At 39.9% G+C, this 25,297-nt stretch overlaps 18 non-coding genes across 18 annotated transcripts; all 18 read left to right on the forward strand.

Moving 5' to 3' along the window:
• Positions 1-114: 114 nt before the first annotated feature.
• On the forward strand, positions 115-233 carry LOC142346346 (5S ribosomal RNA). The gene has a single exon (XR_012759409.1). It is a non-coding gene; the product is annotated as a 5S ribosomal RNA (ribosomal RNA).
• Positions 234-1,556: 1,323 nt separating this feature from the next.
• Positions 1,557-1,675, forward strand: LOC142346347 (5S ribosomal RNA). Its single transcript, XR_012759410.1, has one exon. It is a non-coding gene; the product is annotated as a 5S ribosomal RNA (ribosomal RNA).
• A 1,323-nt stretch (positions 1,676-2,998) lies between these two features.
• On the forward strand, positions 2,999-3,117 carry LOC142346348 (5S ribosomal RNA). The gene has a single exon (XR_012759411.1). It is a non-coding gene; the product is annotated as a 5S ribosomal RNA (ribosomal RNA).
• Positions 3,118-4,440: 1,323 nt separating this feature from the next.
• Positions 4,441-4,559, forward strand: LOC142346349 (5S ribosomal RNA). The gene has a single exon (XR_012759412.1). It is a non-coding gene; the product is annotated as a 5S ribosomal RNA (ribosomal RNA).
• A 1,323-nt stretch (positions 4,560-5,882) lies between these two features.
• LOC142346350 (5S ribosomal RNA) lies at positions 5,883-6,001 on the forward strand. Its single transcript, XR_012759413.1, has one exon. It is a non-coding gene; the product is annotated as a 5S ribosomal RNA (ribosomal RNA).
• Positions 6,002-7,324: 1,323 nt separating this feature from the next.
• Positions 7,325-7,443, forward strand: LOC142346352 (5S ribosomal RNA). The gene has a single exon (XR_012759415.1). It is a non-coding gene; the product is annotated as a 5S ribosomal RNA (ribosomal RNA).
• Positions 7,444-8,766: 1,323 nt separating this feature from the next.
• LOC142346353 (5S ribosomal RNA) lies at positions 8,767-8,885 on the forward strand. The gene has a single exon (XR_012759416.1). It is a non-coding gene; the product is annotated as a 5S ribosomal RNA (ribosomal RNA).
• A 1,323-nt stretch (positions 8,886-10,208) lies between these two features.
• LOC142346354 (5S ribosomal RNA) lies at positions 10,209-10,327 on the forward strand. Its single transcript, XR_012759417.1, has one exon. It is a non-coding gene; the product is annotated as a 5S ribosomal RNA (ribosomal RNA).
• Positions 10,328-11,650: 1,323 nt separating this feature from the next.
• LOC142346355 (5S ribosomal RNA) lies at positions 11,651-11,769 on the forward strand. The gene has a single exon (XR_012759418.1). It is a non-coding gene; the product is annotated as a 5S ribosomal RNA (ribosomal RNA).
• Positions 11,770-13,092: 1,323 nt separating this feature from the next.
• Positions 13,093-13,211, forward strand: LOC142346356 (5S ribosomal RNA). The gene has a single exon (XR_012759419.1). It is a non-coding gene; the product is annotated as a 5S ribosomal RNA (ribosomal RNA).
• Positions 13,212-14,534: 1,323 nt separating this feature from the next.
• LOC142346358 (5S ribosomal RNA) lies at positions 14,535-14,653 on the forward strand. Its single transcript, XR_012759420.1, has one exon. It is a non-coding gene; the product is annotated as a 5S ribosomal RNA (ribosomal RNA).
• Positions 14,654-15,976: 1,323 nt separating this feature from the next.
• On the forward strand, positions 15,977-16,095 carry LOC142346359 (5S ribosomal RNA). Its single transcript, XR_012759421.1, has one exon. It is a non-coding gene; the product is annotated as a 5S ribosomal RNA (ribosomal RNA).
• A 1,323-nt stretch (positions 16,096-17,418) lies between these two features.
• Positions 17,419-17,537, forward strand: LOC142346360 (5S ribosomal RNA). The gene has a single exon (XR_012759422.1). It is a non-coding gene; the product is annotated as a 5S ribosomal RNA (ribosomal RNA).
• Positions 17,538-18,860: 1,323 nt separating this feature from the next.
• Positions 18,861-18,979, forward strand: LOC142346361 (5S ribosomal RNA). The gene has a single exon (XR_012759423.1). It is a non-coding gene; the product is annotated as a 5S ribosomal RNA (ribosomal RNA).
• Positions 18,980-20,114: 1,135 nt separating this feature from the next.
• LOC142346362 (5S ribosomal RNA) lies at positions 20,115-20,233 on the forward strand. The gene has a single exon (XR_012759424.1). It is a non-coding gene; the product is annotated as a 5S ribosomal RNA (ribosomal RNA).
• A 1,323-nt stretch (positions 20,234-21,556) lies between these two features.
• LOC142346364 (5S ribosomal RNA) lies at positions 21,557-21,675 on the forward strand. The gene has a single exon (XR_012759426.1). It is a non-coding gene; the product is annotated as a 5S ribosomal RNA (ribosomal RNA).
• A 1,323-nt stretch (positions 21,676-22,998) lies between these two features.
• On the forward strand, positions 22,999-23,117 carry LOC142346365 (5S ribosomal RNA). The gene has a single exon (XR_012759427.1). It is a non-coding gene; the product is annotated as a 5S ribosomal RNA (ribosomal RNA).
• A 1,323-nt stretch (positions 23,118-24,440) lies between these two features.
• LOC142346366 (5S ribosomal RNA) lies at positions 24,441-24,559 on the forward strand. The gene has a single exon (XR_012759428.1). It is a non-coding gene; the product is annotated as a 5S ribosomal RNA (ribosomal RNA).
• Positions 24,560-25,297: the final 738 nt, after the last annotated feature.

Consider the following 25,297-nt stretch of genomic DNA (forward strand, 5'->3'; position numbering starts at 1 on the left):
TATTAAGTGACTATTTTGCAAACCGCAAGGCGGCGAGTTAAAGTGATCCTGTATATGAATATAAGACTACAATACAATACTGTTGTATATAAATTCGCTCCCACTTACGCAAATGCCTACGACCATACCATGTTGAATGCACCGGTTCTCGTCCGATCACCGAAGTTAAGCAACATTGGGCCTGGTTAGTACTTGGATGGGTGACCGCTTGGGAACACCAGGTGTTGTAGGCTTTTTCTTTTGAGTATTCAAACCTCGTAGAAAACTTTTATTCGATATTTACACATTTTAGAGCCTCAAAAAGCCTCGGTGATCGAAAAAGTTAAGCCTCATCGAGCGCGGATACTTTTTTGGAAATTGGTAAAAACTTGTCCAAAATGGTTCGATGTGCCAGATTTTTTTGTTTTATCCCAAACTATGGCTCAAGTGGAGCATGCCCACAAAAAATGAGCCAATTCGGACTAAAATTGACGATTTGGTGACCAAAACAAAGTTCGGTGATCGAAAAAGTTAAGCCTCATCGAGCGCGGATACTTTTTTGGAAATCGGTAAAAACTTGTGCAAAATGGTTCGCTGTGCCAGATTTTTTTGTTTTATCCCAAACTATGGCTCAAGTGGAGCATGCCCACAAAAAATGAGCCAATTCGGACTAAAATTGACGATTTGGTGACCAAAACAAAGTTCGGTGATCGAAAAAGTTAAGCCTCATCGAGCGCGGATACTTTTTTGGAAATCGGTAAAAACTTGTGCAAAATGGTTTGCTGTGCCAGATTTTTTTGTTTTATCCCCAACTATGGCTCAAGTGGAGCATGCCCACAAAAAATGAGCCATTTCGGACTAAGATTGACGATTTGGTGGCCAAAACCAAGTTCGGTGATCGAAAAAGTTAAGCCTCATCGAGCGCGGATACTTTTTGTAAATGACAATTTCAGCAATAACCATTGCTCCAAACACACCCCATATACTTGTAAAGGCCATTCTAATAGTTCCCCTGCTTGCGTTTACTGTATATTTGATATTTGGAACTGTCTCGGAAACATCAATACTAATTGTAAAATTTCCCTTAATAAACTAACTTTTAAGTTAGTGCAAATCGCTCACTTCCATTCTTTAGGCTGCACTCCGCTAACGCAGAGTGCATTCAAATAAAACTTATCAAATAGAGTTGATACTTACCTATTTAATAAGTTTATCACAACAATTAGGCTAAAAGCAATTGAGATATGATTTTCCCAAGTACCGTCCTAAACCCACTGAAGTCATGCCTCCGGTTCAATGTCCGGTTGAACAGGTTCCTCGGACCCAATTCATCTCTCCCCTGTTTTGGGGCCGTTTCACTGTATTGTGGATGGTTGGAAGCAAAAAGTTTGTGCGTTGGTCATAATACACTGTATGGCTACGAATTGCATAAATTATAACACAAACGTGGCTAAAATTGCATGTATTAAGTGACTATTTTGCAAACCGCAAGGCGGCGAGTTAAAGTGATCCTGTATATGAATATAAGACTACAATACAATACTGTTGTATATAAATTCGCTCCCACTTACGCAAATGCCTACGACCATACCATGTTGAATGCACCGGTTCTCGTCCGATCACCGAAGTTAAGCAACATTGGGCCTGGTTAGTACTTGGATGGGTGACCGCTTGGGAACACCAGGTGTTGTAGGCTTTTTCTTTTGAGTATTCAAACCTCGTAGAAAACTTTTATTCGATATTTACACATTTTAGAGCCTCAAAAAGCCTCGGTGATCGAAAAAGTTAAGCCTCATCGAGCGCGGATACTTTTTTGGAAATTGGTAAAAACTTGTCCAAAATGGTTCGATGTGCCAGATTTTTTTGTTTTATCCCAAACTATGGCTCAAGTGGAGCATGCCCACAAAAAATGAGCCAATTCGGACTAAAATTGACGATTTGGTGACCAAAACAAAGTTCGGTGATCGAAAAAGTTAAGCCTCATCGAGCGCGGATACTTTTTTGGAAATCGGTAAAAACTTGTGCAAAATGGTTCGCTGTGCCAGATTTTTTTGTTTTATCCCAAACTATGGCTCAAGTGGAGCATGCCCACAAAAAATGAGCCAATTCGGACTAAAATTGACGATTTGGTGACCAAAACAAAGTTCGGTGATCGAAAAAGTTAAGCCTCATCGAGCGCGGATACTTTTTTGGAAATCGGTAAAAACTTGTGCAAAATGGTTTGCTGTGCCAGATTTTTTTGTTTTATCCCCAACTATGGCTCAAGTGGAGCATGCCCACAAAAAATGAGCCATTTCGGACTAAGATTGACGATTTGGTGGCCAAAACCAAGTTCGGTGATCGAAAAAGTTAAGCCTCATCGAGCGCGGATACTTTTTGTAAATGACAATTTCAGCAATAACCATTGCTCCAAACACACCCCATATACTTGTAAAGGCCATTCTAATAGTTCCCCTGCTTGCGTTTACTGTATATTTGATATTTGGAACTGTCTCGGAAACATCATTACTAATTGTAAAATTTCCCTTAATAAACTAACTTTTAAGTTAGTGCAAATCGCTCACTTCCATTCTTTAGGCTGCACTCCGCTAACGCAGAGTGCATTCAAATAAAACTTATCAAATAGAGTTGATACTTACCTATTTAATAAGTTTATCACAACAATTAGGCTAAAAGCAATTGAGCTATGATTTTCCCAAGTACCGTCCTAAACCCACTGAAGTCATGCCTCCGGTTCAATGTCCGGTTGAACAGGTTCCTCGGACCCAATTCATCTCTCCCCTGTTTTGGGGCCGTTTCACTGTATTGTGGATGGTTGGAAGCAAAAAGTTTGTGCGTTGGTCATAATACACTGTATGGCTACGAATTGCATAAATTATAACACAAACGTGGCTAAAATTGCATGTATTAAGTGACTATTTTGCAAACCGCAAGGCGGCGAGTTAAAGTGATCCTGTATATGAATATAAGACTACAATACAATACTGTTGTATATAAATTCGCTCCCACTTACGCAAATGCCTACGACCATACCATGTTGAATGCACCGGTTCTCGTCCGATCACCGAAGTTAAGCAACATTGGGCCTGGTTAGTACTTGGATGGGTGACCGCTTGGGAACACCAGGTGTTGTAGGCTTTTTCTTTTGAGTATTCAAACCTCATAGAAAACTTTCATTCGATATTTACACATTTTAGAGCCTCAAAAAGCCTCGGTGATCGAAAAAGTTAAGCCTCATCGAGCGCGGATACTTTTTTGGAAATTGGTAAAAACTTGTCCAAAATGGTTCGATGTGCCAGATTTTTTTGTTTTATCCCAAACTATGGCTCAAGTGGAGCATGCCCACAAAAAATGAGCCAATTCGGACTAAAATTGACGATTTGGTGACCAAAACAAAGTTCGGTGATCGAAAAAGTTAAGCCTCATCGAGCGCGGATACTTTTTTGGAAATTGGTAAAAACTTGTCCAAAATGGTTCGATGTGCCAGATTTTTTTGTTTTATCCCAAACTATGGCTCAAGTGGAGCATGCCCACAAAAAATGAGCCAATTCGGACTAAAATTGACGATTTGGTGACCAAAACAAAGTTCGGTGATCGAAAAAGTTAAGCCTCATCGAGCGCGGATACTTTTTTGGAAATCGGTAAAAACTTGTGCAAAATGGTTTGCTGTGCCAGATTTTTTTGTTTTATCCCCAACTATGGCTCAAGTGGAGCATGCCCACAAAAAATGAGCCATTTCGGACTAAGATTGACGATTTGGTGGCCAAAACCAAGTTCGGTGATCGAAAAAGTTAAGCCTCATCGAGCGCGGATACTTTTTGTAAATGACAATTTCAGCAATAACCATTGCTCCAAACACACCCCATATACTTGTAAAGGCCATTCTAATAGTTCCCCTGCTTGCGTTTACTGTATATTTGATATTTGGAACTGTCTCGGAAACATCAATACTAATTGTAAAATTTCCCTTAATAAACTAACTTTTAAGTTAGTGCAAATCGCTCACTTCCATTCTTTAGGCTGCACTCCGCTAACGCAGAGTGCATTCAAATAAAACTTATCAAATAGAGTTGATACTTACCTATTTAATAAGTTTATCACAACAATTAGGCTAAAAGCAATTGAGCTATGATTTTCCCAAGTACCGTCCTAAACCCACTGAAGTCATGCCTCCGGTTCAATGTCCGGTTGAACAGGTTCCTCGGACCCAATTCATCTCTCCCCTGTTTTGGGGCCGTTTCACTGTATTGTGGATGGTTGGAAGCAAAAAGTTTGTGCGTTGGTCATAATACACTGTATGGCTACGAATTGCATAAATTATAACACAAACGTGGCTAAAATTGCATGTATTAAGTGACTATTTTGCAAACCGCAAGGCGGCGAGTTAAAGTGATCCTGTATATGAATATAAGACTACAATACAATACTGTTGTATATAAATTCGCTCCCACTTACGCAAATGCCTACGACCATACCATGTTGAATGCACCGGTTCTCGTCCGATCACCGAAGTTAAGCAACATTGGGCCTGGTTAGTACTTGGATGGGTGACCGCTTGGGAACACCAGGTGTTGTAGGCTTTTTCTTTTGAGTATTCGAACCTCGTAGAAAACTTTTATTCGATATTTACACATTTTAGAGCCTCAAAAAGCCTCGGTGATCGAAAAAGTTAAGCCTCATCGAGCGCGGATACTTTTTTGGAAATTGGTAAAAACTTGTCCAAAATGGTTCGATGTGCCAGATTTTTTTGTTTTATCCCAAACTATGGCTCAAGTGGAGCATGCCCACAAAAAATGAGCCAATTCGGACTAAAATTGACGATTTGGTGACCAAAACAAAGTTCGGTGATCGAAAAAGTTAAGCCTCATCGAGCGCGGATACTTTTTTGGAAATCGGTAAAAACTTGTGCAAAATGGTTCGCTGTGCCAGATTTTTTTGTTTTATCCCAAACTATGGCTCAAGTGGAGCATGCCCACAAAAAATGAGCCAATTCGGACTAAAATTGACGATTTGGTGACCAAAACAAAGTTCGGTGATCGAAAAAGTTAAGCCTCATCGAGCGCGGATACTTTTTTGGAAATCGGTAAAAACTTGTGCAAAATGGTTTGCTGTGCCAGATTTTTTTGTTTTATCCCCAACTATGGCTCAAGTGGAGCATGCCCACAAAAAATGAGCCATTTCGGACTAAGATTGACGATTTGGTGGCCAAAACCAAGTTCGGTGATCGAAAAAGTTAAGCCTCATCGAGCGCGGATACTTTTTGTAAATGACAATTTCAGCAATAACCATTGCTCCAAACACACCCCATATACTTGTAAAGGCCATTCTAATAGTTCCCCTGCTTGCGTTTACTGTATATTTGATATTTGGAACTGTCTCGGAAACATCAATACTAATTGTAAAATTTCCCTTAATAAACTAACTTTTAAGTTAGTTCAAATCGCTCACTTCCATTCTTTAGGCTGCACTCCGCTAACGCAGAGTGCATTCAAATGAAACTTATCAAATAGAGTTGATACTTACCTATTTAATAAGTTTATCACAACAATTAGGCTAAAAGCAATTGAGCTATGATTTTCCCAAGTACCGTCCTAAACCCACTGAAGTCATGCCTCCGGTTCAATGTCCGGTTGAACAGGTTCCTCGGACCCAATTCATCTCTCCCCTGTTTTGGGGCCGTTTCACTGTATTGTGGATGGTTGGAAGCAAAAAGTTTGTGCGTTGGTCATAATACACTGTATGGCTACGAATTGCATAAATTATAACACAAACGTGGCTAAAATTGCATGTATTAAGTGACTATTTTGCAAACCGCAAGGCGGCGAGTTAAAGTGATCCTGTATATGAATATAAGACTACAATACAATACTGTTGTATATAAATTCGCTCCCACTTACGCAAATGCCTACGACCATACCATGTTGAATGCACCGGTTCTCGTCCGATCACCGAAGTTAAGCAACATTGGGCCTGGTTAGTACTTGGATGGGTGACCGCTTGGGAACACCAGGTGTTGTAGGCTTTTTCTTTTGAGTATTCGAACCTCGTAGAAAACTTTTATTCGATATTTACACATTTTAGAGCCTCAAAAAGCCTCGGTGATCGAAAAAGTTAAGCCTCATCGAGCGCGGATACTTTTTTGGAAATTGGTAAAAACTTGTCCAAAATGGTTCGATGTGCCAGATTTTTTTGTTTTATCCCAAACTATGGCTCAAGTGGAGCATGCCCACAAAAAATGAGCCAATTCGGACTAAAATTGACGATTTGGTGACCAAAACAAAGTTCGGTGATCGAAAAAGTTAAGCCTCATCGAGCGCGGATACTTTTTTGGAAATCGGTAAAAACTTGTGCAAAATGGTTCGCTGTGCCAGATTTTTTTGTTTTATCCCAAACTATGGCTCAAGTGGAGCATGCCCACAAAAAATGAGCCAATTCGGACTAAAATTGACGATTTGGTGACCAAAACAAAGTTCGGTGATCGAAAAAGTTAAGCCTCATCGAGCGCGGATACTTTTTTGGAAATCGGTAAAAACTTGTGCAAAATGGTTTGCTGTGCCAGATTTTTTTGTTTTATCCCCAACTATGGCTCAAGTGGAGCATGCCCACAAAAAATGAGCCATTTCGGACTAAGATTGACGATTTGGTGGCCAAAACCAAGTTCGGTGATCGAAAAAGTTAAGCCTCATCGAGCGCGGATACTTTTTGTAAATGACAATTTCAGCAATAACCATTGCTCCAAACACACCCCATATACTTGTAAAGGCCATTCTAATAGTTCCCCTGCTTGCGTTTACTGTATATTTGATATTTGGAACTGTCTCGGAAACATCAATACTAATTGTAAAATTTCCCTTAATAAACTAACTTTTAAGTTAGTTCAAATCGCTCACTTCCATTCTTTAGGCTGCACTCCGCTAACGCAGAGTGCATTCAAATAAAACTTATCAAATAGAGTTGATACTTACCTATTTAATAAGTTTATCACAACAATTAGGCTAAAAGCAATTGAGCTATGATTTTCCCAAGTACCGTCCTAAACCCACTGAAGTCATGCCTCCGGTTCAATGTCCGGTTGAACAGGTTCCTCGGACCCAATTCATCTCTCCCCTGTTTTGGGGCCGTTTCACTGTATTGTGGATGGTTGGAAGCAAAAAGTTTGTGCGTTGGTCATAATACACTGTATGGCTACGAATTGCATAAATTATAACACAAACGTGGCTAAAATTGCATGTATTAAGTGACTATTTTGCAAACCGCAAGGCGGCGAGTTAAAGTGATCCTGTATATGAATATAAGACTACAATACAATACTGTTGTATATAAATTCGCTCCCACTTACGCAAATGCCTACGACCATACCATGTTGAATGCACCGGTTCTCGTCCGATCACCGAAGTTAAGCAACATTGGGCCTGGTTAGTACTTGGATGGGTGACCGCTTGGGAACACCAGGTGTTGTAGGCTTTTTCTTTTGAGTATTCGAACCTCGTAGAAAACTTTTATTCGATATTTACACATTTTAGAGCCTCAAAAAGCCTCGGTGATCGAAAAAGTTAAGCCTCATCGAGCGCGGATACTTTTTTGGAAATTGGTAAAAACTTGTCCAAAATGGTTCGATGTGCCAGATTTTTTTGTTTTATCCCAAACTATGGCTCAAGTGGAGCATGCCCACAAAAAATGAGCCAATTCGGACTAAAATTGACGATTTGGTGACCAAAACAAAGTTCGGTGATCGAAAAAGTTAAGCCTCATCGAGCGCGGATACTTTTTTGGAAATCGGTAAAAACTTGTGCAAAATGGTTCGCTGTGCCAGATTTTTTTGTTTTATCCCAAACTATGGCTCAAGTGGAGCATGCCCACAAAAAATGAGCCAATTCGGACTAAAATTGACGATTTGGTGACCAAAACAAAGTTCGGTGATCGAAAAAGTTAAGCCTCATCGAGCGCGGATACTTTTTTGGAAATCGGTAAAAACTTGTGCAAAATGGTTTGCTGTGCCAGATTTTTTTGTTTTATCCCCAACTATGGCTCAAGTGGAGCATGCCCACAAAAAATGAGCCATTTCGGACTAAGATTGACGATTTGGTGGCCAAAACCAAGTTCGGTGATCGAAAAAGTTAAGCCTCATCGAGCGCGGATACTTTTTGTAAATGACAATTTCAGCAATAACCATTGCTCCAAACACACCCCATATACTTGTAAAGGCCATTCTAATAGTTCCCCTGCTTGCGTTTACTGTATATTTGATATTTGGAACTGTCTCGGAAACATCAATACTAATTGTAAAATTTCCCTTAATAAACTAACTTTTAAGTTAGTGCAAATCGCTCACTTCCATTCTTTAGGCTGCACTCCGCTAACGCAGAGTGCATTCAAATAAAACTTATCAAATAGAGTTGATACTTACCTATTTAATAAGTTTATCACAACAATTAGGCTAAAAGCAATTGAGCTATGATTTTCCCAAGTACCGTCCTAAACCCACTGAAGTCATGCCTCCGGTTCAATGTCCGGTTGAACAGGTTCCTCGGACCCAATTCATCTCTCCCCTGTTTTGGGGCCGTTTCACTGTATTGTGGATGGTTGGAAGCAAAAAGTTTGTGCGTTGGTCATAATACACTGTATGGCTACGAATTGCATAAATTATAACACAAACGTGGCTAAAATTGCATGTATTAAGTGACTATTTTGCAAACCGCAAGGCGGCGAGTTAAAGTGATCCTGTATATGAATATAAGACTACAATACAATACTGTTGTATATAAATTCGCTCCCACTTACGCAAATGCCTACGACCATACCATGTTGAATGCACCGGTTCTCGTCCGATCACCGAAGTTAAGCAACATTGGGCCTGGTTAGTACTTGGATGGGTGACCGCTTGGGAACACCAGGTGTTGTAGGCTTTTTCTTTTGAGTATTCAAACCTCGTAGAAAACTTTTATTCGATATTTACACATTTTAGAGCCTCAAAAAGCCTCGGTGATCGAAAAAGTTAAGCCTCATCGAGCGCGGATACTTTTTTGGAAATTGGTAAAAACTTGTCCAAAATGGTTCGATGTGCCAGATTTTTTTGTTTTATCCCAAACTATGGCTCAAGTGGAGCATGCCCACAAAAAATGAGCCAATTCGGACTAAAATTGACGATTTGGTGACCAAAACAAAGTTCGGTGATCGAAAAAGTTAAGCCTCATCGAGCGCGGATACTTTTTTGGAAATCGGTAAAAACTTGTGCAAAATGGTTCGCTGTGCCAGATTTTTTTGTTTTATCCCAAACTATGGCTCAAGTGGAGCATGCCCACAAAAAATGAGCCAATTCGGACTAAAATTGACGATTTGGTGACCAAAACAAAGTTCGGTGATCGAAAAAGTTAAGCCTCATCGAGCGCGGATACTTTTTTGGAAATCGGTAAAAACTTGTGCAAAATGGTTTGCTGTGCCAGATTTTTTTGTTTTATCCCCAACTATGGCTCAAGTGGAGCATGCCCACAAAAAATGAGCCATTTCGGACTAAGATTGACGATTTGGTGGCCAAAACCAAGTTCGGTGATCGAAAAAGTTAAGCCTCATCGAGCGCGGATACTTTTTGTAAATGACAATTTCAGCAATAACCATTGCTCCAAACACACCCCATATACTTGTAAAGGCCATTCTAATAGTTCCCCTGCTTGCGTTTACTGTATATTTGATATTTGGAACTGTCTCGGAAACATCAATACTAATTGTAAAATTTCCCTTAATAAACTAACTTTTAAGTTAGTGCAAATCGCTCACTTCCATTCTTGAGGCTGCACTCCGCTAACGCAGAGTGCATTCAAATAAAACTTATCAAATAGAGTTGATACTTACCTATTTAATAAGTTTATCACAACAATTAGGCTAAAAGCAATTGAGCTATGATTTTCCCAAGTACCGTCCTAAACCCACTGAAGTCATGCCTCCGGTTCAATGTCCGGTTGAACAGGTTCCTCGGACCCAATTCATCTCTCCCCTGTTTTGGGGCCGTTTCACTGTATTGTGGATGGTTGGAAGCAAAAAGTTTGTGCGTTGGTCATAATACACTGTATGGCTACGAATTGCATAAATTATAACACAAACGTGGCTAAAATTGCATGTATTAAGTGACTATTTTGCAAACCGCAAGGCGGCGAGTTAAAGTGATCCTGTATATGAATATAAGACTACAATACAATACTGTTGTATATAAATTCGCTCCCACTTACGCAAATGCCTACGACCATACCATGTTGAATGCACCGGTTCTCGTCCGATCACCGAAGTTAAGCAACATTGGGCCTGGTTAGTACTTGGATGGGTGACCGCTTGGGAACACCAGGTGTTGTAGGCTTTTTCTTTTGAGTATTCAAACCTCGTAGAAAACTTTTATTCGATATTTACACATTTTAGAGCCTCAAAAAGCCTCGGTGATCGAAAAAGTTAAGCCTCATCGAGCGCGGATACTTTTTTGGAAATTGGTAAAAACTTGTCCAAAATGGTTCGATGTGCCAGATTTTTTTGTTTTATCCCAAACTATGGCTCAAGTGGAGCATGCCCACAAAAAATGAGCCAATTCGGACTAAAATTGACGATTTGGTGACCAAAACAAAGTTCGGTGATCGAAAAAGTTAAGCCTCATCGAGCGCGGATACTTTTTTGGAAATCGGTAAAAACTTGTGCAAAATGGTTCGCTGTGCCAGACTTTTTTGTTTTATCCCAAACTATGGCTCAAGTGGAGCATGCCCACAAAAAATGAGCCAATTCGGACTAAAATTGACGATTTGGTGACCAAAACAAAGTTCGGTGATCGAAAAAGTTAAGCCTCATCGAGCGCGGATACTTTTTTGGAAATCGGTAAAAACTTGTGCAAAATGGTTTGCTGTGCCAGATTTTTTTGTTTTATCCCCAACTATGGCTCAAGTGGAGCATGCCCACAAAAAATGAGCCATTTCGGACTAAGATTGACGATTTGGTGGCCAAAACCAAGTTCGGTGATCGAAAAAGTTAAGCCTCATCGAGCGCGGATACTTTTTGTAAATGACAATTTCAGCAATAACCATTGCTCCAAACACACCCCATATACTTGTAAAGGCCATTCTAATAGTTCCCCTGCTTGCGTTTACTGTATATTTGATATTTGGAACTGTCTCGGAAACATCAATACTAATTGTAAAATTTCCCTTAATAAACTAACTTTTAAGTTAGTGCAAATCGCTCACTTCCATTCTTTAGGCTGCACTCCGCTAACGCAGAGTGCATTCAAATAAAACTTATCAAATAGAGTTGATACTTACCTATTTAATAAGTTTATCACAACAATTAGGCTAAAAGCAATTGAGATATGATTTTCCCAAGTACCGTCCTAAACCCACTGAAGTCATGCCTCCGGTTCAATGTCCGGTTGAACAGGTTCCTCGGACCCAATTCATCTCTCCCCTGTTTTGGGGCCGTTTCACTGTATTGTGGATGGTTGGAAGCAAAAAGTTTGTGCGTTGGTCATAATACACTGTATGGCTACGAATTGCATAAATTATAACACAAACGTGGCTAAAATTGCATGTATTAAGTGACTATTTTGCAAACCGCAAGGCGGCGAGTTAAAGTGATCCTGTATATGAATATAAGACTACAATACAATACTGTTGTATATAAATTCGCTCCCACTTACGCAAATGCCTACGACCATACCATGTTGAATGCACCGGTTCTCGTCCGATCACCGAAGTTAAGCAACATTGGGCCTGGTTAGTACTTGGATGGGTGACCGCTTGGGAACACCAGGTGTTGTAGGCTTTTTCTTTTGAGTATTCAAACCTCGTAGAAAACTTTTATTCGATATTTACACATTTTAGAGCCTCAAAAAGCCTCGGTGATCGAAAAAGTTAAGCCTCATCGAGCGCGGATACTTTTTTGGAAATTGGTAAAAACTTGTCCAAAATGGTTCGATGTGCCAGATTTTTTTGTTTTATCCCAAACTATGGCTCAAGTGGAGCATGCCCACAAAAAATGAGCCAATTCGGACTAATATTGACGATTTGGTGACCAAAACAAAGTTCGGTGATCGAAAAAGTTAAGCCTCATCGAGCGCGGATACTTTTTTGGAAATCGGTAAAAACTTGTGCAAAATGGTTCGCTGTGCCAGACTTTTTTGTTTTATCCCAAACTATGGCTCAAGTGGAGCATGCCCACAAAAAATGAGCCAATTCGGACTAAAATTGACGATTTGGTGACCAAAACAAAGTTCGGTGATCGAAAAAGTTAAGCCTCATCGAGCGCGGATACTTTTTTGGAAATCGGTAAAAACTTGTGCAAAATGGTTTGCTGTGCCAGATTTTTTTGTTTTATCCCCAACTATGGCTCAAGTGGAGCATGCCCACAAAAAATGAGCCATTTCGGACTAAGATTGACGATTTGGTGGCCAAAACCAAGTTCGGTGATCGAAAAAGTTAAGCCTCATCGAGCGCGGATACTTTTTGTAAATGACAATTTCAGCAATAACCATTGCTCCAAACACACCCCATATACTTGTAAAGGCCATTCTAATAGTTCCCCTGCTTGCGTTTACTGTATATTTGATATTTGGAACTGTCTCGGAAACATCAATACTAATTGTAAAATTTCCCTTAATAAACTAACTTTTAAGTTAGTGCAAATCGCTCACTTCCATTCTTTAGGCTGCACTCCGCTAACGCAGAGTGCATTCAAATAAAACTTATCAAATAGAGTTGATACTTACCTATTTAATAAGTTTATCACAACAATTAGGCTAAAAGCAATTGAGCTATGATTTTCCCAAGTACCGTCCTAAACCCACTGAAGTCATGCCTCCGGTTCAATGTCCGGTTGAACAGGTTCCTCGGACCCAATTCATCTCTCCCCTGTTTTGGGGCCGTTTCACTGTATTGTGGATGGTTGGAAGCAAAAAGTTTGTGCGTTGGTCATAATACACTGTATGGCTACGAATTGCATAAATTATAACACAAACGTGGCTAAAATTGCATGTATTAAGTGACTATTTTGCAAACCGCAAGGCGGCGAGTTAAAGTGATCCTGTATATGAATATAAGACTACAATACAATACTGTTGTATATAAATTCGCTCCCACTTACGCAAATGCCTACGACCATACCATGTTGAATGCACCGGTTCTCGTCCGATCACCGAAGTTAAGCAACATTGGGCCTGGTTAGTACTTGGATGGGTGACCGCTTGGGAACACCAGGTGTTGTAGGCTTTTTCTTTTGAGTATTCAAACCTCGTAGAAAACTTTTATTCGATATTTACACATTTTAGAGCCTCAAAAAGCCTCGGTGATCGAAAAAGTTAAGCCTCATCGAGCGCGGATACTTTTTTGGAAATTGGTAAAAACTTGTCCAAAATGGTTCGATGTGCCAGATTTTTTTGTTTTATCCCAAACTATGGCTCAAGTGGAGCATGCCCACAAAAAATGAGCCAATTCGGACTAAAATTGACGATTTGGTGACCAAAACAAAGTTCGGTGATCGAAAAAGTTAAGCCTCATCGAGCGCGGATACTTTTTTGGAAATCGGTAAAAACTTGTGCAAAATGGTTCGCTGTGCCAGATTTTTTTGTTTTATCCCAAACTATGGCTCAAGTGGAGCATGCCCACAAAAAATGAGCCAATTCGGACTAAAATTGATGATTTGGTGACCAAAACAAAGTTCGGTGATCGAAAAAGTTAAGCCTCATCGAGCGCGGATACTTTTTTGGAAATCGGTAAAAACTTGTGCAAAATGGTTTGCTGTGCCAGATTTTTTTGTTTTATCCCCAACTATGGCTCAAGTGGAGCATGCCCACAAAAAATGAGCCATTTCGGACTAAGATTGACGATTTGGTGGCCAAAACCAAGTTCGGTGATCGAAAAAGTTAAGCCTCATCGAGCGCGGATACTTTTTGTAAATGACAATTTCAGCAATAACCATTGCTCCAAACACACCCCATATACTTGTAAAGGCCATTCTAATAGTTCCCCTGCTTGCGTTTACTGTATATTTGATATTTGGAACTGTCTCGGAAACATCAATACTAATTGTAAAATTTCCCTTAATAAACTAACTTTTAAGTTAGTGCAAATCGCTCACTTCCATTCTTTAGGCTGCAATCCGCTAACGCAGAGTGCATTCAAATAAAACTTATCAAATAGAGTTGATACTTACCTATTTAATAAGTTTATCACAACAATTAGACTAAAAGCAATTGAGCTATGATTTTCCCAAGTACCGTCCTAAACCCACTGAAGTCATGCCTCCGGTTCAATGTCCGGTTGAACAGGTTCCTCGGACCCAATTCATCTCTCCCCTGTTTTGGGGCCGTTTCACTGTATTGTGGATGGTTGGAAGCAAAAAGTTTGCGCGTTGGTCATAATACACTGTATGGCTACGAATTGCATAAATTATAACACAAACGTGGCTAAAATTGCATGTATTAAGTGACTATTTTGCAAACCGCAAGGCGGCGAGTTAAAGTGATCCTGTATATGAATATAAGACTACAATACAATACTGTTGTATATAAATTCGCTCCCACTTACGCAAATGCCTACGACCATACCATGTTGAATGCACCGGTTCTCGTCCGATCACCGAAGTTAAGCAACATTGGGCCTGGTTAGTACTTGGATGGGTGACCGCTTGGGAACACCAGGTGTTGTAGGCTTTTTCTTTTGAGTATTCAAACCTCGTAGAAAACTTTTATTCGATATTTACACATTTTAGAGCCTCAAAAAGCCTCGGTGATCGAAAAAGTTAAGCCTCATCGAGCGCGGATACTTTTTTGGAAATTGGTAAAAACTTGTCCAAAATGGTTCGATGTGCCAGATTTTTTTGTTTTATCCCAAACTATGGCTCAAGTGGAGCATGCCCACAAAAAATGAGCCAATTCGGACTAAAATTGACGATTTGGTGACCAAAACAAAGTTCGGTGATCGAAAAAGTTAAGCCTCATCGAGCGCGGATACTTTTTTGGAAATCGGTAAAAACTTGTGCAAAATGGTTCGCTGTGCCAGATTTTTTTGTTTTATCCCAAACTATGGCTCAAGTGGAGCATGCCCACAAAAAATGAGCCAATTCGGACTAAAATTGATGATTTGGTGACCAAAACAAAGTTCGGTGATCGAAAAAGTTAAGCCTCATCGAGCGCGGATACTTTTTTGGAAATCGGTAAAAACTTGTGCAAAATGGTTTGCTGTGCCAGATTTTTTTGTTTTATCCCCAACTATGGCTCAAGTGGAGCATGCCCACAAAAAATGAGCCATTTCGGACTAAGATTGACGATTTGGTGGCCAAAACCAAGTTCGGTGATCGAAAAAGTTAAGCCTCATCGAGCGCGGATACTTTTTGTAAATGACAATTTCAGCAATAACCATTGCTCCAAACACACCCCATATACTTGTAAAGGCCATTCTAATAGTTCCCCTGCTTGCGTTTACTGTATATTTGATATTTGGAACTGTCTCGGAAACATCAATACTAATTGTAAAATTTCCCTTAATAAACTAACTTTTAAGTTAGTGCAAATCGCTCACTTCCATTCTTTAGGCTGCACTCCGCTAACGCAGAGTGCATTCAAATAAAACTTATCAAATAGAGTTGATACTTACCTATTTAATAAGTTTATCACAACAATTAGGCTAAAAGCAATTGAGCTATGATTTTCCCAAGTACCATCCTAAACCCACTGAAGTCATGCCTCCGGTTCAATGTCCGGTTGAACAGGTTCCTCGGACCCAATTCATCTCTCCCCTGTTTTGGGGCCGTTTCACTGTATTGTGGATGGTTGGAAGCAAAAAGTTTGTGCGTTGGTCATAATACACTGTATGGCTACGAATTGCATAAATTATAACACAAACGTGGCTAAAATTGCATGTATTAAGTGACTATTTTGCAAACCGCAAGGCGGCGAGTTAAAGTGATCCTGTATATGAATATAAGACTACAATACAATACTGTTGTATATAAATTCGCTCCCACTTACGCAAATGCCTACGACCATACCATGTTGAATGCACCGGTTCTCGTCCGATCACCGAAGTTAAGCAACATTGGGCCTGGTTAGTACTTGGATGGGTGACCGCTTGGGAACACCAGGTGTTGTAGGCTTTTTCTTTTGAGTATTCAAACCTCGTAGAAAACTTTTATTCGATATTTACACATTTTAGAGCCTCAAAAAGCCTCGGTGATCGAAAAAGTTAAGCCTCATCGAGCGCGGATACTTTTTTGGAAATTGGTAAAAACTTGTCCAAAATGGTTCGATGTGCCAGATTTTTTTGTTTTATCCCAAACTATGGCTCAAGTGGAGCATGCCCACAAAAAATGAGCCAATTCGGACTAAAATTGACGATTTGGTGACCAAAACAAAGTTCGGTGATCGAAAAAGTTAAGCCTCATCGAGCGCGGATACTTTTTTGGAAATCGGTAAAAACTTGTGCAAAATGGTTCGCTGTGCCAGATTTTTTTGTTTTATCCCAAACTATGGCTCAAGTGGAGCATGCCCACAAAAAATGAGCCAATTCGGACTAAAATTGACGATTTGGTGACCAAAACAAAGTTCGGTGATCGAAAAAGTTAAGCCTCATCGAGCGCGGATACTTTTTTGGAAATCGGTAAAAACTTGTGCAAAATGGTTTGCTGTGCCAGATTTTTTTGTTTTATCCCCAACTATGGCTCAAGTGGAGCATGCCCACAAAAAATGAGCCATTTCGGACTAAGATTGACGATTTGGTGGCCAAAACCAAGTTCGGTGATCGAAAAAGTTAAGCCTCATCGAGCGCGGATACTTTTTGTAAATGACAATTTCAGCAATAACCATTGCTCCAAACACACCCCATATACTTGTAAAGGCCATTCTAATAGTTCCCCTGCTTGCGTTTACTGTATATTTGATATTTGGAACTGTCTCGGAAACATCAATACTAATTGTAAAATTTCCCTTAATAAACTAACTTTTAAGTTAGTGCAAATCGCTCACTTCCATTCTTTAGGCTGCACTCCGCTAACGCAGAGTGCATTCAAATAAAACTTATCAAATAGAGTTGATACTTACCTATTTAATAAGTTTATCACAACAATTAGGCTAAAAGCAATTGAGATATGATTTTCCCAAGTACCGTCCTAAACCCACTGAAGTCATGCCTCCGGTTCAATGTCCGGTTGAACAGGTTCCTCGGACCCAATTCATCTCTCCCCTGTTTTGGGGCCGTTTCACTGTATTGTGGATGGTTGGAAGCAAAAAGTTTGTGCGTTGGTCATAATACACTGTATGGCTACGAATTGCATAAATTATAACACAAACGTGGCTAAAATTGCATGTATTAAGTGACTATTTTGCAAACCGCAAGGCGGCGAGTTAAAGTGATCCTGTATATGAATATAAGACTACAATACAATACTGTTGTATATAAATTCGCTCCCACTTACGCAAATGCCTACGACCATACCATGTTGAATGCACCGGTTCTCGTCCGATCACCGAAGTTAAGCAACATTGGGCCTGGTTAGTACTTGGATGGGTGACCGCTTGGGAACACCAGGTGTTGTAGGCTTTTTCTTTTGAGTATTCAAACCTCGTAGAAAACTTTTATTCGATATTTACACATTTTAGAGCCTCAAAAAGCCTCGGTGATCGAAAAAGTTAAGCCTCATCGAGCGCGGATACTTTTTTGGAAATTGGTAAAAACTTGTCCAAAATGGTTCGATGTGCCAGATTTTTTTGTTTTATCCCAAACTATGGCTCAAGTGGAGCATGCCCACAAAAAATGAGCCAATTCGGACTAAAATTGACGATTTGGTGACCAAAACAAAGTTCGGTGATCGAAAAAGTTAAGCCTCATCGAGCGCGGATACTTTTTTGGAAATCGGTAAAAACTTGTGCAAAATGGTTCGCTGTGCCAGATTTTTTTGTTTTATCCCAAACTATGGCTCAAGTGGAGCATGCCCACAAAAAATGAGCCAATTCGGACTAAAATTGACGATTTGGTGACCAAAACAAAGTTCGGTGATCGAAAAAGTTAAGCCTCATCGAGCGCGGATACTTTTTTGGAAATCGGTAAAAACTTGTGCAAAATGGTTTGCTGTGCCAGATTTTTTTGTTTTATCCCCAACTATGGCTCAAGTGGAGCATGCCCACAAAAAATGAGCCATTTCGGACTAAGATTGACGATTTGGTGGCCAAAACCAAGTTCGGTGATCGAAAAAGTTAAGCCTCATCGAGCGCGGATACTTTTTGTAAATGACAATTTCAGCAATAACCATTGCTCCAAACACACCCCATATACTTGTAAAGGCCATTCTAATAGTTCCCCTGCTTGCGTTTACTGTATATTTGATATTTGGAACTGTCTCGGAAACATCAATACTAATTGTAAAATTTCCCTTAATAAACTAACTTTTAAGTTAGTGCAAATCGCTCACTTCCATTCTTTAGGCTGCACTCCGCTAACGCAGAGTGCATTCAAATAAAACTTATCAAATAGAGTTGATACTTACCTATTTAATAAGTTTATCACAACAATTAGGCTAAAAGCAATTGAGATATGATTTTCCCAAGTACCGTCCTAAACCCACTGAAGTCATGCCTCCGGTTCAATGTCCGGTTGAACAGGTTCCTCGGACCCAATTCATCTCTCCCCTGTTTTGGGGCCGTTTCACTGTATTGTGGATGGTTGGAAGCAAAAAGTTTGTGCGTTGGTCATAATACACTGTATGGCTACGAATTGCATAAATTATAACACAAACGTGGCTAAAATTGCATGTATTAAGTGACTATTTTGCAAACCGCAAGGCGGCGAGTTAAAGTGATCCTGTATATGAATATAAGACTACAATACAATACTGTTGTATATAAATTCGCTCCCACTTACGCAAATGCCTACGACCATACCATGTTGAATGCACCGGTTCTCGTCCGATCACCGAAGTTAAGCAACATTGGGCCTGGTTAGTACTTGGATGGGTGACCGCTTGGGAACACCAGGTGTTGTAGGCTTTTTCTTTTGAGTATTCAAACCTCGTAGAAAACTTTTATTCGATATTTACACATTTTAGAGCCTCAAAAAGCCTCGGTGATCGAAAAAGTTAAGCCTCATCGAGCGCGGATACTTTTTTGGAAATTGGTAAAAACTTGTCCAAAATGGTTCGATGTGCCAGATTTTTTTGTTTTATCCCAAACTATGGCTCAAGTGGAGCATGCCCACAAAAAATGAGCCAATTCGGACTAAAATTGACGATTTGGTGACCAAAACAAAGTTCGGTGATCGAAAAAGTTAAGCCTCATCGAGCGCGGATACTTTTTTGGAAATCGGTAAAAACTTGTGCAAAATGGTTTGCTGTGCCAGATTTTTTTGTTTTATCCCCAACTATGGCTCAAGTGGAGCATGCCCACAAAAAATGAGCCATTTCGGACTAAGATTGACGATTTGGTGGCCAAAACCAAGTTCGGTGATCGAAAAAGTTAAGCCTCATCGAGCGCGGATACTTTTTGTAAATGACAATTTCAGCAATAACCATTGCTCCAAACACACCCCATATACTTGTAAAGGCCATTCTAATAGTTCCCCTGCTTGCGTTTACTGTATATTTGATATTTGGAACTGTCTCGGAAACATCAATACTAATTGTAAAATTTCCCTTAATAAACTAACTTTTAAGTTAGTGCAAATCGCTCACTTCCATTCTTTAGGCTGCACTCCGCTAACGCAGAGTGCATTCAAATAAAACTTATCAAATAGAGTTGATACTTACCTATTTAATAAGTTTATCACAACAATTAGGCTAAAAGCAATTGAGATATGATTTTCCCAAGTACCGTCCTAAACCCACTGAAGTCATGCCTCCGGTTCAATGTCCGGTTGAACAGGTTCCTCGGACCCAATTCATCTCTCCCCTGTTTTGGGGCCGTTTCACTGTATTGTGGATGGTTGGAAGCAAAAAGTTTGTGCGTTGGTCATAATACACTGTATGGCTACGAATTGCATAAATTATAACACAAACGTGGCTAAAATTGCATGTATTAAGTGACTATTTTGCAAACCGCAAGGCGGCGAGTTAAAGTGATCCTGTATATGAATATAAGACTACAATACAATACTGTTGTATATAAATTCGCTCCCACTTACGCAAATGCCTACGACCATACCATGTTGAATGCACCGGTTCTCGTCCGATCACCGAAGTTAAGCAACATTGGGCCTGGTTAGTACTTGGATGGGTGACCGCTTGGGAACACCAGGTGTTGTAGGCTTTTTCTTTTGAGTATTCAAACCTCGTAGAAAACTTTTATTTGATATTTACACATTTTAGAGCCTCAAAAAGCCTCGGTGATCGAAAAAGTTAAGCCTCATCGAGCGCGGATACTTTTTTGGAAATTGGTAAAAACTTGTCCAAAATGGTTCGATGTGCCAGATTTTTTTGTTTTATCCCAAACTATGGCTCAAGTGGAGCATGCCCACAAAAAATGAGCCAATTCGGACTAAAATTGACGATTTGGTGACCAAAACAAAGTTCGGTGATCGAAAAAGTTAAGCCTCATCGAGCGCGGACACTTTTTTGGAAATCGGTAAAAACTTGTGCAAAATGGTTCGCTGTGCCAGATTTTTTTGTTTTATCCCCAACTATGGCTCAAGTGGAGCATGCCCACAAAAAATGAGCCAATTCGGACTAAAATTGACGATTTGGTGACCAAAACAAAGTTCGGTGATCGAAAAAGTTAAGCCTCATCGAGCGCGGATACTTTTTTGGAAATCGGTAAAAACTTGTGCAAAATGGTTTGCTGTGCCAGATTTTTTTGTTTTATCCCCAACTATGGCTCAAGTGGAGCATGCCCACAAAAAATGAGCCATTTCGGACTAAGATTGACGATTTGGTGGCCAAAACCAAGTTCGGTGATCGAAAAAGTTAAGCCTCATCGAGCGCGGATACTTTTTGTAAATGACAATTTCAGCAATAACCAATGCTCCAAACACACCCCATATACTTGTAAAGGCCATTCTAATAGTTCCCCTGCTTGCGTTTACTGTATATTTGATATTTGGAACTGTCTCGGAAACATCAATACTAATTGTAAAATTTCCCTTAATAAACTAACTTTTAAGTTAGTGCAAATCGCTCACTTCCATTCTTTAGGCTGCACTCCGCTAACGCAGAGTGCATTCAAATAAAACTTATCAAATAGAGTTGATATTTACCTATTTAATAAGTTTATCACAACAATTAGGCTAAAAGCAATTGAGATATGATTTTCCCAAGTACCGTCCTAAACCCACTGAAGTCATGCCTCCGGTTCAATGTCCGGTTGAACAGGTTCCTCGGACCCAATTCATCTCTCCCCTGTTTTGGGGCCGTTTCACTCTATTGTGGATGGTTGGAAGCAAAAAGTTTGTGCGTTGGTCATAATACACTGTATGGCTACGAATTGCATAAATTATAACACAAACGTGGCTAAAATTGCATGTATTAAGTGACTATTTTGCAAACCGCAAGGCGGCGAGTTAAAGTGATCCTGTATATGAATATAAGACTACAATACAATACTGTTGTATATAAATTCGCTCCCACTTACGCAAATGCCTACGACCATACCATGTTGAATGCACCGGTTCTCGTCCGATCACCGAAGTTAAGCAACATTGGGCCTGGTTAGTACTTGGATGGGTGACCGCTTGGGAACACCAGGTGTTGTAGGCTTTTTCTTTTGAGTATTCAAACCTCGTAGAAAACTTTTATTCGATATTTACACATTTTAGAGCCTCAAAAAGCCTCGGTGATCGAAAAAGTTAAGCCTCATCGAGCGCGGATACTTTTTTGGAAATTGGTAAAAACTTGTCCAAAATGGTTCGATGTGCCAGATTTTTTTGTTTTATCCCAAACTATGGCTCAAGTGGAGCATGCCCACAAAAAATGAGCCAATTCGGACTAAAATTGACGATTTGGTGACCAAAACAAAGTTCGGTGATCGAAAAAGTTAAGCCTCATCGAGCGCGGACATTTTTTTGGAAATCGGTAAAAACTTGTGCAAAATGGTTCGCTGTGCCAGATTTTTTTGTTTTATCCCAAACTATGGCTCAAGTGGAGCATGCCCACAAAAAATGAGCCAATTCGGACTAAAATTGACGATTTGGTGACCAAAACAAAGTTCGGTGATCGAAAAAGTTAAGCCTCATCGAGCGCGGATACTTTTTTGGAAATCGGTAAAAACTTGTGCAAAATGGTTTGCTGTGCCAGATTTTTTTGTTTTATCCCCAACTATGGCTCAAGTGGAGCATGCCCACAAAAAATGAGCCATTTCGGACTAAGATTGACGATTTGGTGGCCAAAACCAAGTTCGGTGATCGAAAAAGTTAAGCCTCATCGAGCGCGGATACTTTTTGTAAATGACAATTTCAGCAATAACCAATGCTCCAAACACACCCCATATACTTGTAAAGGCCATTCTAATAGTTCCCCTGCTTGCGTTTACTGTATATTTGATATTTGGAACTGTCTCGGAAACATCAATACTAATTGTAAAATTTCCCTTAATAAACTAACTTTTAAGTTAGTGCAAATCGCTCACTTCCATTCTTTAGGCTGCACTCCGCTAACGCAGAGTGCATTCAAATAAAACTTATCAAATAGAGTTGATACTTACCTATTTAATAAGTTTATCACAACAATTAGGCTAAAAGCAATTGAGATATGATTTTCCCAAGTACCGTCCTAAACCCACTGAAGTCATGCCTCCGGTTCAATGTCCGGTTGAACAGGTTCCTCGGACCCAATTCATCTCTCCCCTGTTTTGGGGCCGTTTCACTGTATTGTGGATGGTTGGAAGCAAAAAGTTTGTGCGTTGGTCATAATACACTGTATGGCTACGAATTGCATAAATTATAACACAAACGTGGCTAAAATTGCATGTATTAAGTGACTATTTTGCAAACCGCAAGGCGGCGAGTTAAAGTGATCCTGTATATGAATATAAGACTACAATACAATACTGTTGTATATAAATTCGCTCCCACTTACGCAAATGCCTACGACCATACCATGTTGAATGCACCGGTTCTCGTCCGATCACCGAAGTTAAGCAACATTGGGCCTGGTTAGTACTTGGATGGGTGACCGCTTGGGAACACCAGGTGTTGTAGGCTTTTTCTTTTGAGTATTCAAACCTCGTAGAAAACTTTTATTCGATATTTACACATTTTAGAGCCTCAAAAAGCCTCGGTGATCGAAAAAGTTAAGCCTCATCGAGCGCGGATACTTTTTTGGAAATTGGTAAAAACTTGTCCAAAATGGTTCGATGTGCCAGATTTTTTTGTTTTATCTCAAACTATGGCTCAAGTGGAGCATGCCCACAAAAAATGAGCCAATTCGGACTAAAATTGACGATTTGGTGACCAAAACAAAGTTCGGTGATCGAAAAAGTTAAGCCTCATCGAGCGCGGACACTTTTTTGGAAATCGGTAAAAACTTGTGCAAAATGGTTCGCTGTGCCAGATTTTTTTGTTTTATCCCAAACTATGGCTCAAGTGGAGCATGCCCACAAAAAATGAGCCAATTCGGACTAAAATTGACGATTTGGTGACCAAAACAAAGTTCGGTGATCGAAAAAGTTAAGCCTCATCGAGCGCGGATACTTTTTTGGAAATCGGTAAAAACTTGTGCAAAATGGTTTGCTGTGCCAGATTTTTTTGTTTTATCCCCAACTATGGCTCAAGTGGAGCATGCCCACAAAAAATGAGCCATTTCGGACTAAGATTGACGATTTGGTGGCCAAAACCAAGTTCGGTGATCGAAAAAGTTAAGCCTCATCGAGCGCGGATACTTTTTGTAAATGACAATTTCAGCAATAACCATTGCTCCAAACACACCCCATATACTTGTAAAGGCCATTCTAATAGTTCCCCTGCTTGCGTTTACTGTATATTTGATATTTGGAACTGTCTCGGAAACATCAATACTAATTGTAAAATTTCCCTTAATAAACTAACTTTTAAGTTAGTGCAAATCGCTCACTTCCATTCTTTAGGCTGCACTCCGCTAACGCAGAGTGCATTCAAATAAAACTTATCAAATAGAGTTGATACTTACCTATTTTATAAGTTTATCACAACAATTAGGCTAAAAGCAATTGAGATATGATTTTCCCAAGTACCGTCCTAAACCCACTGAAGTCATGCCTCCGGTTCAATGTCCGGTTGAACAGGTTCCTCGGACCCAATTCATCTCTCCCCTGTTTTGGGGCCGTTTCACTGTATTGTGGATGGTTGGAAGCAAAAAGTTTGTGCGTTGGTCATAATACACTGTATGGCTACGAATTGCATAATTTATAACACAAACGTGGCTAAAATTGCATGTATTAAGTGACTATTTTGCAAACCGCAAGGCGGCGAGTTAAAGTGATCCTGTATATGAATATAAGACTACAATACAATACTGTTGTATATAAATTCGCTCCCACTTACGCAAATGCCTACGACCATACCATGTTGAATGCACCGGTTCTCGTCCGATCACCGAAGTTAAGCAACATTGGGCCTGGTTAGTACTTGGATGGGTGACCGCTTGGGAACACCAGGTGTTGTAGGCTTTTTCTTTTGAGTATTCAAACCTCGTAGAAAACTTTTATTCGATATTTACACATTTTAGAGCCTCAAAAAGCCTCGGTGATCGAAAAAGTTAAGCCTCATCGAGCGCGGATACTTTTTTGGAAATTGGTAAAAACTTGTCCAAAATGGTTCGATGTGCCAGATTTTTTTGTTTTATCCCAAACTATGGCTCAAGTGGAGCATGCCCACGAAAAATGAGCCAATTCGGACTAAAATTGACGATTTGGTGACCAAAACAAAGTTCGGTGATCGAAAAAGTTAAGCCTCATCGAGCGCGGACACTTTTTTGGAAATCGGTAAAAACTTGTGCAAAATGGTTCGCTGTGCCAGATTTTTTTGTTTTATCCCAAACTATGGCTCAAGTGGAGCATGCCCACAAAAAATGAGCCAATTCGGACTAAAATTGACGATTTGGTGACCAAAACAAAGTTCGGTGATCGAAAAAGTTAAGCCTCATCGAGCGCGGATACTTTTTTGGAAATCGGTAAAAACTTGTGCAAAATGGTTTGCTGTGCCAGATTTTTTTGTTTTATCCCCAACTATGGCTCAAGTGGAGCATGCCCACAAAAAATGAGCCATTTCGGACTAAGATTGACGATTTGGTGGCCAAAACCAAGTTCGGTGATCGAAAAAGTTAAGCCTCATCGAGCGCGGATACTTTTTGTAAATGACAATTTCAGCAATAACCATTGCTCCAAACACACCCCATATACTTGTAA

This window comes from Convolutriloba macropyga, chromosome 9 (assembly GCF_964194025.1).
Source record: "Convolutriloba macropyga chromosome 9, txConMacr16.3, whole genome shotgun sequence".
In the NCBI taxonomy this organism is placed as follows: Eukaryota; Metazoa; Xenacoelomorpha; order Acoela; family Convolutidae; genus Convolutriloba; species Convolutriloba macropyga.